The following is a 13656-nucleotide window of genomic DNA, read 5'->3' on the forward strand; positions in this document are numbered from 1 at the left end:
GCCTTGTACCAGACCAAGGAGTTATTGTATGAACATTTGCACATAAAGAAGAATGAACAAAAGAACATACTGTGGAATTGTGTTATGCACTATGATACGCTAGAGCTTCCACAATGAGATTTTTTTTTTCTCTGTTGGAAGAGAGGTTGCAAGGTTGGAGCAAGTACAAAAGGAGGGGTAGATGTGTAGGATTGGGGTGCATGATGTGAAATTCACAAAGAACCAATAAAACATTTTTTAAAAATGTAGTGCATGTCAAGTGCCTGTTCACTTAGTGATATCGACCTACAAAATGCCCTCAGTATGGCCCATGCTGTATTTTGCACTTACAAGAGAAGGAAGGGAGCTGCAAGATCTAAATCAGGAGATATTAGAGTCAGGATTTTGCATTATGGTCTCATGAAATCCAGTGAGTGGTCAATTGTGGTCCATGACCTCATCTTCTGGAATAACTAGAGGTCCACTGTATTTCCTTGAACAACTTTCTGAAGATATTTCCACATTCACAAAAGTGCAACTGAAGATTCCTTTTAACCTTCCATTTTCTTCTCTTGCCTTTTCTTTCTATTCAAAAATCATCCCAGAATGTGTGCTCACAGGACGTGTTTTTTTCTCATAGATTTTATTTTGTTATGACATGTATCCCCTATTGTTATTTTTTGTCAGGGAAGTTTAAGGGAAATGTCCTATATTATCTTTTATAAATATAAAGTACTTTGGCTATCAGCAGGAGTGGCAGGGGAGGGAGGCTGATTGTGGTGCTTCTAGATTTTGTACTCTCAGGTAAACAGCTAAAATCAGACCTTGATGGTTTTAAAGGCCATGTACATGATTAATCATAATTCTTGGAACATCTATGAGTGTAGATAAAATGATGGGAATAGACAAAGTACACACTGCCTATTTTTTAAAATATTATTTACATGTCTTTATACTTACCAATAAATATTAAGATTTTATAAAAATAGAGATAGATCCTTTATTTGAGATTATATGTTAATTCCAGCATTTCTCCCTTTCTTTTCCTCCTCCAAACTTTCCATATACCCATCTCCACTCTCTTTTCAAGTTTCCTAATTGTTATTGCATATGTATAAGAAATTGGCATGCTCTTCCTTGATGGAAGGCTGCCTCTTCCATTCCTAGTCTTCTCCATTTGCCTTTCACAATTCTTTGTGTGGGATTGAGGCCCCGTGCACGTTACTCCTTCCAGTTTAGCATGTTTGTTGCTGCCATCGTGACTCAGCTCACATTTGGGCAGTCTTGCTGGTGAGACTTTGTGTGTGTGGCTTCTTATACTATTGGAGTAATGAAGTGCTCTGCTTTTCTTGTCTTTGTTTTTCTTATTCTCTCCTCAGATTAGAATTATCTTTAGCATTTCTGTGGAACATAAGAGGCCACAGTTGCACAGGCTTTCATACTTGCTCAAGTTAGTGATCTACTTTTGCAGCTATCCTTGTGTGATTGTTTAAAAAAGATATCCCACATAGTATTAAACACATACCCATTAAAGCCATTCAATACATGGCTCCCACTATGGTTCTAGTGTGCAGCATTCAGAAAGTGTGGCCCATTTTGGAGGAATCATGTCATTTAAGAGACTGTCACCATTTCTAGTTTACCTTCTCTGAATAGAACTTGTGGACTCTAAATCTCTGACACTGTAATCCCAAATAAATTCATTTCTCTACACCAATCACAATGGCTAAGATCAAAAACGCAGGTGACAGCACATACTGACAAGGATGTAGAGAGATAGGAGCATTCCTTCCTTGCTGGTGGGATTGCAAACAGGTACATCCTCTGTGAAAATGAATCTGGAGGTTCCTCAGAAAATTGGAAATAGATCTACTTTAGGTAGATCTAATTACACCACTCTTGGGCATATACCCAAAGATGCCCCACCATGCCACAAGGGGCATGTGTTCTACTATGTTCATAGCAGCTTTATCTGTGATAGCCAGAAGCTGGAAACATCCCAGATGTTCCACAAGGGAAGAAAGAATACAGAAATTTTGGCTCAATTACACAATGGAACACTACTCTGCTATTAAGAATGAGGACATCATGAGTTTTTCAGGCAACTGGATGGAAATAGAAAATATTCTCCTGAGTAACTAAGACCATAAAAAGAACATGCATGTTATGTACTCATTAATAAGTGGGTACTAGCCAAAAAAAGTACAGAATACACAGGATATAATCCACAGAACTCAAGAAGGTTAACAAGCCTAAGGATTCAAGTTAGGATGCCTCAATCCCACTTGAGAGGAAGAAAGCAATCATAGGGGGCAGAGGGCAGCAGGAATCTGGGTAGGAGAAAGAACAGGGAGGGGAAATGGGGTAATATGATCAGGCATTGCAGGGAACACAGGACTGAAGCCCTGAGGGCCAGTAGAAAGAATGGAAACAGGAAATCTTAGGAGGTGGGGGGGATCCTCTAGAATGTACCAGAGACCTGGGAGGTGAGAGACCCTCAGGACTCAAAAAGAGGGACCTTAGATGAAATGCCTTAATGCAGGAAGAGGAAGCTTGTGGAATCTACCTCCAGTGCAAAGGCAGAACATCAAGTGGAGGGATGAGGTTGGCATCACAAGATCAGGAACACTGAGCCAACATTGTTCCTGTCTATGGGAAGTAGAGTGACAAAAATGGAGAAGAGCCTGAGGGAGAAGAGGTCCAGTGACAGTTCCAGATTGGGATCAAGCTCAAGTGGAGGCTCCAGGGCCAGACACTGGTATTGATGCTATGGTGTACTTACAGACAGGAGCCTGGCATGGCTGCCCTCTGAGAGGCCCAACAAGAAGTTTAAAGAGTCAGGTGCAGATACTTACATTCAACCAATGGACAGAAGCTGGGGAACCCTCTTGTTGAATTAGGGAAAGGCTGGAAGAAGCTGAGGAGGAAGGTGACCCCATAAGACCAGCAGGCTCAACTAGCCTGGACACACACACCCCGAGATCTCTTGGATACTAAGCCATCAACCAGGCAGCATACACCAGTTGACATTAGGACCCTGACACATATGCAGCAGAGGAGCTGAGGCCTGGTCTGGCCTCTGTGAGAGAAGATGCACCTAAATCTCCAGAGGCTTGAGGTGCCAGGGAGTGGGGAGGTCTGGTGGTGTGAGGTTGAGGGGGCTGGGGCATCCTCTTGGAGATGGGGAAGGAGGTGTGGGATGGAGAGCAGTTGTGGTGAGGGAAGGTCTGGGAGGGGCTAGCAGCTAAACTGTAAAGGAAGATTAAAGAATAATAATTTAAAAAATGCTAAATCTGCCTTGGTCATGGTGTTTTATCACAGGAATAAAAAAGTAACCAAGTCACTTATGTTCTCAGATTTAGAAGAGAGTTTATATTTTATTTAGCATGCAATTTTGCTTAAAAGTCGGCTCCTATTCCCTGCTCTGCTACTCAGCATTTCACTGTTTTTGCTTCTCTCATTCTATGCTTTATCTTAATCTGATTTCTAGCGATCACATGGATTCAGTAAGTACTACTCAAAGGTGGCATTGGTCTACACAGGTATACACTTGTATAAATAAATAAAGATAACAATAAAATTAAGAGGGGTCTTAATCGCTGAGGGCAGGTTCTCATCATATGGACAAAGGTCAAAATAGGAATTTTATTGCTATTTAAACAATAGTTGAGATATAATTATAAAGATAAAATTTGTTAAAATATGGAACTTAAAAACAGGCAATTCCTTTTATAACCTCAATGGACCTAAATAAAAGTACCCATCATTATCCCACTAAAGAGAGAGAGAGAGAGAAATGTAAAATTTAGAATATTAAAATCCAGAAGATATAGAGGCAGACGGCATTTTGGTTTCTATTTTTGTGTTAATATGTCTATAATTACAAAGCATAGAAAGTTTAATTAATAATAGAGGAAGAATTAAAAGTTGTAGAAAAAAATGTAGGCAAACCCAGTAAAGCCAGAGACCCTCAGGGAGAACATGCATGGACTATAAGCAAGGAGTCTGAAGTTAAAGAAGTCACTGCTCCTTTCTTTAAAACTCGACTCCCATCAAAAATCTAGGAGAGCACAGTGCAACTTCAGTGTTTGCAAGCAACTTCACTAATATAAATGCAGACAAATTGTATAAAAATTCAAAGGCATGGTGACAAAACTTAACAGTCACTGTTCTGAATGATACTTTAAGATTTAATGCAATGTTATAAGCAATGATACTTGTAAAGAGGAAGATGAGCTAAAATTACATTCTTGAAGTTCTCAGAGAAATCACTTCCCTTCTTTGTGTCCACCTGACGTCTTTCACGAATTACTTAGTATTACTAAATGGGAAGTGCCTTAATTAATTTACTTTTAGTATGATGAGGCACTATGACCATGACAATAGTATATATGTATGTATGTATGTATGTATGCATGCATGCATGCATGTATTTGTGAAACTAGAGGAGTTTCACCAATGAGGATGAAGTTATTCAAACCTATGTGTCTATGGTGGTCAATCGCATTCAAACTATCACAAAAAGTATAAAAAAATCTATTGATACCCCATATCTCCCATTTATGCCTGATGCTTAAGTTAATCAAAATTAGCCTGTTGCTGAGGCTTCTCCACATTTAACTACTATGTACAATAGGCATATTGAAGAATTATATTCAGTCTTAATCATTCCGAACAGGATAATATGTATCATACTAAAGATCAGGTCATATTAAAAAAGAGTTCAAGTAATTTCTCCTAGTGCTATATACCTGTAGGCACATGAATATATTTAAACTCAACATCATATATTTCACTATATGAAATTAGAATAAGCTATAAATCTTTAATAAGAAAAGAGTGACTATTTCTATCTTAACAAGGTAAGCATATTAATGCATGGAGGGGAATCAATAATTTCTTTTAAGGTAATTTTTCCAATTGTGTTTGCACTTTTCAACACATTTCAATATTTTTTAGTTAGATATCATTAAGATTCTTTAGGTTTTACTAATTTGTAGTGAGTAAGTCTGTCTGTATATCATCTGTATGAGGGAAATTAACATTCCTCCAAAAGGTAGGCTGTCTTGAAGGTTAAAAAAATGAGAGACCTTGCTCTCCCATCTCTTTTTATGTGTACATTCTCATTAGATCTGACAACCAATATCAATAAGTCTTAATAATAAGTTTGCTTGGTTTATGCTATTAACTTCTTTAAAAATACTTATAAACAGTATTAAGTTAATTGCAACAATGTGAAATTAAAGGAACAACAAAATTGATGAAATTTTACCTTTTAAAGATTTATTTTTACTTTAAGTAAATATGTGCTTTGTCTAAATGTATGAATATGCACTGCATGTATGCCTTGTAATGCTAGAGTCTAGAAGAGGTCACTGGACCCATGAAACTATAGTTACAAATAATTGTAACCCACTGTATGTGCTTTTAAATGCTGAGCCTTTGTCTAGTCTTGATAAAATTTTATTATAATTTTTCCAAATTATAATTTGGAATGTTTCTTTCTGAAACGTTGGTTTAAAAAACATAATAAATATTTTGGATTTCATATATAATTATGAATATAACATAAGAACATGATCATGGATTCCCTCAAGTAGACTATAAATTGAAACCTTCTCTAAAGACATTTTCATCCTTAGAGAACAGTTACCAATTCTGTAACAGCCTATGCTTGCAGACCTTAATAAGAAGGGAAAGGATATCAATATTGCACATGGTGTTTATAAAGTGACTCAGTGTGGATTTAGATCATAATTGTCTAAGAGTAGAAACAAGAACTAAAAGAAGTAGTCAATGATCCATACCTCTTTGTTTTATTATTTCTTATTTATTTTGAATTTTTGTCCCAACAGCAAAATTCTGTATGCTGTATTTTCTCCAAAATATGTGGAACTGAGTAAAATTTTAACCTCTGTTTCTTAACAACAAAGTAATTGGATGTTGAATTATTTGACTTCATTTCAACAGATGCTTTTACCCATTTATATCTGTGACTGTCTTTTTTAGACAAGGAAAATGGAAGTAAGGAAGAAATGCTTTGAAGTTAACATGGGACTTCGCTGAGATTGAGGGCTTCCTCTCAACACAATTTGATTTTTAAAGGTAAAATGTTTGTGTAGCCCAAGCTAATTTTCAACCACAAATCTGTTGCTTCAGTATCCTGAAATTACATCCATGTACTATGAATCCCAGCAGACTCTTACAAAGAGAATCCAGAAAATGAATTAAATGGCATTTGGAAGGTCCTTTCTTCTTATTTTGTTTTTTTAACCTAACAGGCCTTTGTGTATACATTATTGACTCCAATTTTGTTTTTATTTCATTATGTTTCTCTGTGTTTGGACATATGTGTCTTTATATGTATGTGTGTGTGTGTGTGTATGTGTGTGTGTGTGTTTTGTTTTGTTTGTTTTTTTTTTTGCAAAGGGAGGTGTACTTTTCTTCAGTTTTATGATTTTCTGGTTTGTTTTTATTTTATTTTATTTATTTATAGATATTTACTGTTTTCTAATGAAAGAATAAGGAAAATTTTAGAAAGGAGGGAAGGTACAAAAGAGTTAGTAGGAGGTGTGGTGTGAGAACACATAATCACAATGCATTGTATAAAAAATTATTTTTAATACAAAAGAATTTATAAAATCTAGAACAACCCAATAAAGTGTGCTTCAATATTTTTGTAACATCACTCCACTACTTGTGATAATTTTTCTGATCAATGCAGTCACTATTGTGATTTCATTAAAACTTCTACAAAGCTAGTATGCAACTGGACCTGAGTTCTCAGGGTAAAATGTCCAGAAATTGGTCAGTTTATCTTTACAGCACATATTTCTTGGACGTACTGAGAGCATGCCCTCAATCTCAAGGTGCATTACTGAAACACATCACAAGTAGGGTCTGTGACCTAGTGGAAGCTAACTTTTCTAAGTTCCATTTTAAGATTATAAACTCTCTAGTCTGAATAAAGTAAACTGAGTTTGATGCTATCACATGATGATCAGTTACTTGGAACCACGTTAAACACAGCATGTTAATTCCTTGTTTATGTCCTTCTAATAATTCTCAAATTTTTCGTCATAATGAAAACCACCACCATGAGGTTAGAATATTTATCCACCATTAGTTTCACTCGAACCAATGAACTTACAGTGGTTTCACTGCATGTTAATGAAAATGAGTCAAACTCACCTAACAACAGGCAGTAATCACAGAAATTCTTTGGTTGTGGGAGTTGACAAAGAATTAAAATATTCAGTAGACATTCACGATAAATTTAAAATTGCAATATTTTTTCATTATGTGCCTATTGCAAAAACGTTATGGCTGAAATTTAAAGCTATCAGAGGTAAGTTTTAAATGAGAAGGACAGGGGAAAGCTTAGGAGCATGGAAAGAAATGGACACGTGCTGTGCTAGAATAAGCAGCAAAACAGCTGTTGTGAAAATCTTACTGTGGTTTCTTGGTAAGGTAAAAATTAAATGCAGACAAATACTTCTACTGTTTTGACTGATATATATATATATAATATTATATAAATATATATTATATATTTATATAATATTTAATACATTTATATTTATATAATTTATATAATATTTATATATTTAAAATATATGATATATTATATATTGTATAAATATATTATATATTTATATCATTTATATTTATATTATATATAATTATACATATATAATTATATATTTATTTATATTATATATATAATATATTTATATAATACATATATAAAACTGGGCAATGCTGAAGTTAAAAGGACATGGCCCAGGAAAATAGAACAAATTTAAAATAATTCAAGTTTTTTGACTTCTTAATGTATCTTGCAGGTGACGAATAGGTGAGGTCATGGTTATAAATTCCATTTATATTGTCTTCAGGCCTCCCATACCACAGCAGTTCTTTACTTTCCATTTAAATATTTCTTAAAGACTCAGTCTGCAATCTGGAGCCTCAATGTGTCCTGGTTGCATTTTATTTGGTGTTTGTTCGTGTTGATTTTTTGTTTTGTTTATTTTTGCTTTTTCTTTTTTTAAATAAATTGAGTATTTCTCTTTTGCAAGAGTTGTCATATTTAAGCTGGATAACTCTTTATAGATATAAGGTCATCAATAGTACATAGTTAAAAATCAAGCTTAGCATTTTGTTGTTCAACATTATACCTCCTAAAATACCTATAATTTTTTAACATTTTCTAATTGATAAGGTGAACACAGAGAGTAAAACATTTTTACCTTACTCTTACTTACTTCGCTTTGTCTTGTGTCACTTAGAACCAACACTCACATAGAAGTTAAGTCTAGATTGAATAGAATGTTTTAGTTAACTTCTCACACCTGAGAACAAACAAGAAAGTTCAGATTCTGATCTGTGAATCTCCCATTGTGAGTTCTGAAAGTTGCTAAAGTGTGAAATTTTTCCAGGAAAATGTCATGCTGTTTGATTGCATGTGTCACCAATGATTGAGAATCAGGAGGTCCACAGCATCAACGGTAGGAAAAGGTCAAACTCAGAGCTGTCCCTAGTTATACCAGGTGCTCAGAGATGGCTGCTGGTTTATTGCTAGTGACAGTGGGACAAAGGACTTGATGGGGGATAGAATCTGGGAGGTTATTATCTGGGAAACGTACAGGCATGAAAACATTAACCTGCTTTACTTTCTCTGATAACATTTTCAGGTCATGTACTAAATCACAGACTCAAAACAATCTGGGTAAAAATCTAATAGACAGCAAAGCAAAACAAAATACCAACAATAAACCTCACAGAAGATTCTGCTTAAGTTAACAATAGAAATATAATATTCACATGTAAATAAATATATCCAGTAATTAATAATCTTGCCAATGTAATGTTCTAAATAGTTGTCTTTCTAAAGTTTCTATACTAAAATCCATCCCCAGAGATGATAATATGACAGGAACTTTAAGACATAAATAGAAATTCATGAAACTGTGAAACTTCCAAGAGCTACTTTGTCCTTTGAGCATCTAATGGCTGCATAGCATCTCATACAGCAAGGACAGTATCATTAGAGATGGCAATAACCAACCCCTGTTACTAACACTTTTGTTCTGGAATTTCTAGCCTCCAGAAATGTAAGATGTGGAGGTTTATTATTTACCATCTATTCAGTCAGTGACACGTACTGTAGCAAGCAGAAGAGATTAAGACTACATCATGTAAGTAATTGTAAGACTACTTACATAAGATGAAGGTGCTGTTTCTTGTAGAGGAAGAATTGAAGAATATTAGAATATTACTGTCTATAAACTTGACCTACTGCATAATTTAATGTGGCCATAGAATGTATAAAAACAAATATAAACTAGGAAAAAAAGTCTTTCTTTGAAAAGCTGAAAGTATTTTCTATGAAATATACTGTTTATTAAAAACTGGTGCCTGAGATATAAGACAGTCTCAAATTAAAGGATAGCTCTTACAGGCCAAAAAAAAAAAAAAAAAAAAAAAGATGAAGGTGCTGTTGAGGAGACTCACACCAAGCTCTGGAGCAGTGAGAAAAGTATAAAGCAGTGCTTTAAAAGATTTATTTATTTATTTATTTATTTATTATTTATTTATTTTATATGTGTGGGTACACTGTCACTGTCTGCAGACACATCAGAAGAGGGCATCAGATCCCATTACAGATGGTTGAGAGCTACCATGTGGTTGCTGGGAATTGAACTCAGGACCTCTGGAAGAGCAGTCAGTGCTCTTAACTGCTGAGCCATCTCTCCAGCCCCATAGCAGTGCTTTGATAGAATACAAGTGTCATTGAAATATGATGAGGAGTCAATTTGTGAAAATAAATGTTTTTGTATTGAAATTGAAAACATAATAAAAACAATGAAATTTAAAACACAATTTAAAAAAAAAAACATATTTGAAAGCTGAGGGCCTTTACAGCTTTGAAGAAAATTTCAGGGAGATTCTTTGATTGCATGGTTATATTTTGTCCATTCCCCTGATATGTGCTTTGCTTTACGATGTTTGTTGACAGACATAACCAAATATTTTACTACTACGTAACAAAGTTCATTAGATTTCAAATTTCTATTGGATTCTTAATGCTTACCTCCTAAAGTTATCCACACAAATTTCATTATAAATTCTACTATCTGAGTATAAGTTCTCTAATTATAGACTTTAAGTAGTGTAGCAGACAGTCAGAAAATAAAAATCAAAAAAATGAATCAACAAAATTTCATCTCCCATTTAATCACAAGTAAGTAACTACTATACTAATGACTTAGAGAGCTGCCCTTGACTCTGGTAACATAGGTAGGAGAGAATATATCATGTGGTATTCTGTAATTCAAGCATTAGCTGGGGGGCCTAAATGGCTAGGCAGTGTTACTAGGAACAATTCTTGTCTCAATTTTTCTCTGTTGTTATAACAAGTTACTTTATATTCTAGGATTTATAAGCGATATAACCCCATGTAGAATAAGTTTAATATGCTGGAAAATCTAATATTCAGACAGCATCAGCAAGTCCTATGTGAGGATGAAGTGCTGTATGGGATCTCCAGAAATAATCCCTAATTGCTGTATGCTCGAGGGGGAAGAGATTGTCTGCATACAGTGAAAGGCCAAATCTATTTCCTGAATGCTCCAATCCTACCCAAGATGAGGACTTTGCTTTAGGATGAAAATGTCTCTCAAATCTATATGTATAATTCTAGAATTCTGCTAATTGAGCTTAACATTGAGTTTTTGGGGACATTCAAATCTTAGAGAATCTCTGACTGGCTACTGTAAAACTGGACTTCTCAGGGAGATGCCTGCAGTAAATGCCACTGTCCAGAAGGCTGTTATGTAAGGAAGCTATTAGACTTTCATAAGGACCTTTCTTATAATTTCTAATCTTATGACTTTTCTTCAGAAACTTTATTATTCTCTTTCTCTTCCAGATTATGAATTAAATAAGTGGCAAAAAACATAAAAATATAAAACTTGCCTCTGTGTATAAATCTAAATTTGTCAATCTAAAACTTGAAGTTCAGTGTTGCTTAGGTAACAAGACATTTCTCATTCTATGTTGCCACCTATCCAGAATGATGCCAGTATAATTTAAGATTGTTATCTCCTGAACTCAAAAGTACTTCAGAGCCAACTAAAACAAATTCAGCATGTATAAGAGAGTAATGTTTATTTTAAAGTACCGATAAAAAATCAATAAGAATGCAACTTATATGATTACCCAGATCATTAAGAGGGACTAAACAAACTAAAAATATGTTAAGGTTGATATTTCTATAGAGCTAGATGAAAATGCAATGTATCTGAAAGTTCTGATTCCATTTAATTGAGCTTCACTTTTGACAAAATAAGTGAGAATTTTGCCCAAGACAATAACAGGCATCTCAGTGCTAAGAGCTCTCCACAAGAGGATTGGTGTTATCTATAGTCATCATCAGAAAATGTTAGTCTGTTGAAGTTTTCCTATCAGTCTTGAGGTTTATTACATGACAGACAAAACCTCAAAAAAAATGGGACAAAATGAATAACTGAAAATCATGAACAAAATAGAATTCCAACGCCAGTTTCCTCAATCTTTCCTAGACTAGCAAACCAAATAAGTTCCTTTATCTACAAAAATAATAATAAAAAAAAACTTGGAAGAGAAACAGTGAAATACAGATACCAAAATTATTGGAGCAAATGACATCCAGTGCCATAGAGAGAAGAAATATGTTTCACTTTGTGCTGAAGATAGCTGAGGAACTGAATAATGTTAACTTACAGAAGGCCTGAGATTGGACTGAAATCTCACCTAGGACCTTACTGGATATAATCAAAGCCAGCTTTGCTGAAGAACAGATTTACCTTCTACAATGAAAGCTCTCAGAGAACCTGAAATCAGAAGGAAGATGAAACTGGAAGGTCACCCTATGTATTTCCCAGCATCCTCACACTTTCCAGCCTTCCTTTTCACTCAGCTAAATCACAAAGAAACATGTTTGACTCAAAAAATTTCACAGTTCAGGTATTAAAAAAAAACAGCAGAAAGCACAGTAACCAGTATTCATGGTAGAACGTGGGAGATTACCCCTCAAAGCCGAACTGAAAAATCAGGGGAATCACTAATAGCTGAACAATTCAGCCTTATGGTGTAGCTAAATAGGAGCATCTGTAAAAAGATGAAAAGACACCCGTGCCCTCATTGTCAGTGGGGTACTCATTTTGTGTATTCAGTGAAATGAGCAAAATCGTTTTAACTAATGATTACTATTGAGTAACATTAGTTATCTTTAAAATCGATTGATTTCTTTATTTGAAACATGGTCTCACCATGCTAGAGAGAATGCCCTCAAAATTGTCATCCTATCTCAGTCTCTGAACTAATTATGATTGTAAAATAATTTTAGTACATTTAACTGTGCACAATGAACGTCACAAACTAATTTTCTTGCATCACTCTTTTTGCTCGTAGAAATGATGAATATTCTCACGGCTTACTAAAGATATCTTTATTTTCTTATTGAGGTTTTAAGAGTTGATAAAGTTTCATTTATTTATTAAATATAGTCCTATCTTATGTAAATATGCATAGTTTAGTGATTAAATGAATCTATTTAACATGCTTATCATGATGGATATTTAACCATATTTTGGGTAAGAATATTTACAATTACTTTCTGAAAATGTTCAATTATACCATTCTTTTACAGATATATTTATGTTGTTTTAAATTATATGTAGCTGTGTGTGTCTGCATGTAGCTATCTGCATGTGAATGCAGGTGCCATAAGAGTGCAGAAGTATCTACTTTGTTAGAGCTTAAGTTACAAGTTGTGAATTGCCTGTTTTGCACATTGAGAGTAGAACTTAGGTTCTCTGGGAAGAGCAGTGAGTGCTACTAACCACTGAGCAACCTTCAGCCTCCCTACTATATTGTTCCTAATATGAACTATAACCAGTACACTGTATATCTCCAGAACTGATTCTGCCTAATTGTATCTTGGTATCTGTGACCACTATCTTCCCATCTGGGGCTATTTTGCCTTCTGCTTTATGAAATTGACTTTTCAGATTCCACATGTGAGATGTGCCGTTCAAGTTTTCCTCTGAGTCACTTCACCTAACATGGTGAACATTCATTTAGTTTTATACAGTTGTTTGATTCTACAGTCCCTGTGGTGAATAATGCTGGAATGAATGCAAAGGGAAAATAATTCTTCAGAAACAATGATTTTAACTCTTGGATGTGTAATCAGAAATGATTATAACTCTTGGATATGTATCCAAAAGGAATATTATGATATAATTCTTCTGAGAAATCTCTATTGTTTTTCAAAATAAATGTACAATTTTCACTTGCATTGACTTCTAAAGTATTTTTCTACTAAAATGGCAACTTATATTTCCATATAAGTTCTCCCTAGGGTTTCTACATTTCTTTACCCCTTAAGTTACCTAGCCACTGTGTTTTAATCCAGTCGTTATCAACATGCCCTGAAGTGATCAACTTCTTCCTGAAAATCTAAAATCTACATTGTCCTCCTTGCATATATAATCCATGTATGCTTTCTTCTGTCTTTCCAGTCTTATGAATAAGAGATAGTAGAGACATGTATGTTCAAGGTCATCTCCAGTTCACTAAGACTCAGAAGCTCAACCTCTTAGGGTCTCTTCCATAAATTACACACTGGACTCA

This window comes from Arvicanthis niloticus, chromosome 2 (assembly GCF_011762505.2).
Source record: "Arvicanthis niloticus isolate mArvNil1 chromosome 2, mArvNil1.pat.X, whole genome shotgun sequence".
Lineage (NCBI taxonomy): Eukaryota > Metazoa > Chordata > Mammalia > Rodentia > Muridae > Arvicanthis > Arvicanthis niloticus.